We start from the raw sequence: 2,605 nt of genomic DNA, 5'->3' as shown, positions 1-2,605 counted from the left end.
ACACTTCAACTAGATAGGCTTATCTTTTAGGAAATTAAATATCTGATAATAACCTGCCTCAAAGGATATGTCGTACTCTCCAATCCCCTCACTCGGGAAACTATAGTCACAGATAGGCTTCATTGCCATATCCCGAGGTAGCCTTCCAACAAGAATTGAGCTAGATGCGCTTGGAAAACTGTGAACTACCACTCCAACTGGCTTGGCTGGCCAGGATAAGGTATTATATTCGGGCAGGGCGTCTTACAAAAGAGATGAAAGGCTGACCGGGGTGTAACAAAACTGGCTGAAAGAGGTACTTCTGCTCTGATTTAAAACCCACCAGCTCCCTTGTCTGATGGAGGAAGTAGAAATGAAAAATAGGAATTATCCCAAGGTATGCTATAATAAAAGAACTTTCTTGAATTGGCTTTCTATAGGCACTTGCCCCTGACTCTTGACCTAGCTCTATTACGAGCGCTATGATATTATATTACTATCCTCTATCCTCACCAGGAAAGAAATCTATTAGTATTATACCGTATAACCCTACCTTATAATCTTATCTATAGCCCTCCACTGGAGGAAATCTTGCTATGAAGGCTGGTGAGAATGCCACTACTGTTACACCAGCTGTAAAGGCTAGAAAACGGCCTGGTAAAAGACTCCACTCCAACGGGAACTTCCACTCAAACTGGATCTCCAAGCGCCTTAGAAAGAGAGGGCTTAGTTAGAAAGGCTTTAGGAAGGGAAGACTCTAAAGGAGACTGCTCTACAGGGGACTGCGGGGGATGAAACTAGGAAATCTTAATACTCGCTGGAACTACACATTTGAAGCTAGGACAGAAACGAAGAAGGCTCCTCCGAAAAGGGCAAGGAAGAGGACAAGTGGAACGTCTATTGCTCCACTTTGTTAGTCTAGTAGCAAGCGCGGTACCCACTGAAACCTTTGTTAGGAAAACCGAGAGGGGAAGCTGTGGCATTGATCCGCCAGCTGGAAGCGAAAGAACCTATCTTTACGGAATGAAAAAGTGCTTCACAGCGCATATGCGAACATTCAGAAAGAAAACTCTGGCGGATGTGCGACATACGTTTTGGATGATGTATAAGATCCCGAAGGTAAAGGATACAGTCTAAATAAGTGCTTCCAAAGTGAAAAAGTGTTTCTATAAGGATTCGCTTTCTTTCCATTCTGAATAGAAAGCTTTCAAGACTGAGATTCACGATAGATTGGTTATTGAGCGGGTGGAAAGATGTTTTCAACCAACGAGAAAATGAAACTTTTCTAAAAAAAAAAATAGAGTATAGAATTAGCTCTTAGATATCCCAACGGGAAGTTCAGAGGGAAGCTTTTAGGTAAAAAATAGATATGATGATATCAGACAGCAGTGAACCAGACTAGTATATGGGTCAGTGAGCCAAGGATGCGGTGTAGGTTGATCCCTTACTACCAGCTTTCCCTACTTTCCTAAAAGCAGCTTCGGAAGCCAACTCTTTCTCGACGTCTGGGGCTTCGATAAGTGCCCAAGAGATTCTTATTCCATGCTGTTTTTCATTCCATGCAAGTCCAATCAAGGTTCGCAAGAAAGTACCAATCTGCTTTCAGTAGCCAGTCAGCAAGGAACCGAACGAAAGCAAGGATTACGGGTGAGTCTGATGAAGCGCTCATGGTCGTAGCGGGAAAGATGACAATGAAGTCTGAAAAAGCAAAAGGCTAGGGCTAGTCCCAGTAGGCAGAGCGAAGGGAAAGAGAATCACCGAGGGGAAGGGCGAAAGGAAAGAAAAAGCATATCCTACTGCTTCAAAGGCATAAGCTGCTCCTTCTTCGGTGGCTGCTGCTTCGGATCTGGAATCGGGCCCCTGACTTTATAGGGCTCGGACGTGAATATGGATGTGCCTTCTAGCTCAGCAACCAGTCTGGCTTCGGATGTTTAAGCCTGCGACGACCTTCTCGACATTAGACATATGCTAAATGCACTAAGATTTCTGGTTGAGTACACGGGTACTGCCCTTCTAAGTTGAGCTGGCCCCGGGAAGGGGAATCTGGTAAGGAAGACCAAATAATCTAAAACCAAAGGATTACTTCTCATGATGAGCTATTTGAAGGAATTTTTCGCTGTATGGCCTCTGAAGCTTCTGCAAATAGATTTCCCTTTGAGTTTTAACAGAGGGGGAGCTCTTTGCCTTTCTGCTTCAAAGAAAGAGCTGGGGATATTTGAACAAGAGCTTCAGCTTCACCCAAGAGTTCAGAGTCGACAAGAGGAATCACAGCTGAAATCTACCAATACCAAGTTTCGTTTTCTCGGGAATTTTCGTTGCAATCACTTTTCCCTTCATAAATCAAATTGAAATCGGACAACTTTAGAAAATAAAACAGCGTGTTTTTCGTCATCAAGAGGAAAGTCAGAAGGTAATCGGCTTACTCAAGAGTTCTTGCTTCTAGACCTGAAAAGAGCTTATTCGATTCCGTCTGTGGCATTTGGCCATTTGAAAACAGCTTATTCATGCCATCTCTTGCTAACAAGCCTTTCTATTCCTCAAGTCCCTATGGTTGCCCTCTTCTTGGCATCTTCCTTTATTATGTTTCATGCCCGCAAATCGTATTCATGTCCGACCTCCCTCTCTG

This window comes from Ricinus communis, chromosome 7, assembly GCF_019578655.1.
Source record: "Ricinus communis isolate WT05 ecotype wild-type chromosome 7, ASM1957865v1, whole genome shotgun sequence".
Lineage (NCBI taxonomy): Eukaryota > Viridiplantae > Streptophyta > Magnoliopsida > Malpighiales > Euphorbiaceae > Ricinus > Ricinus communis.
Note: the sequence above shows the minus strand (reverse complement) of the source record.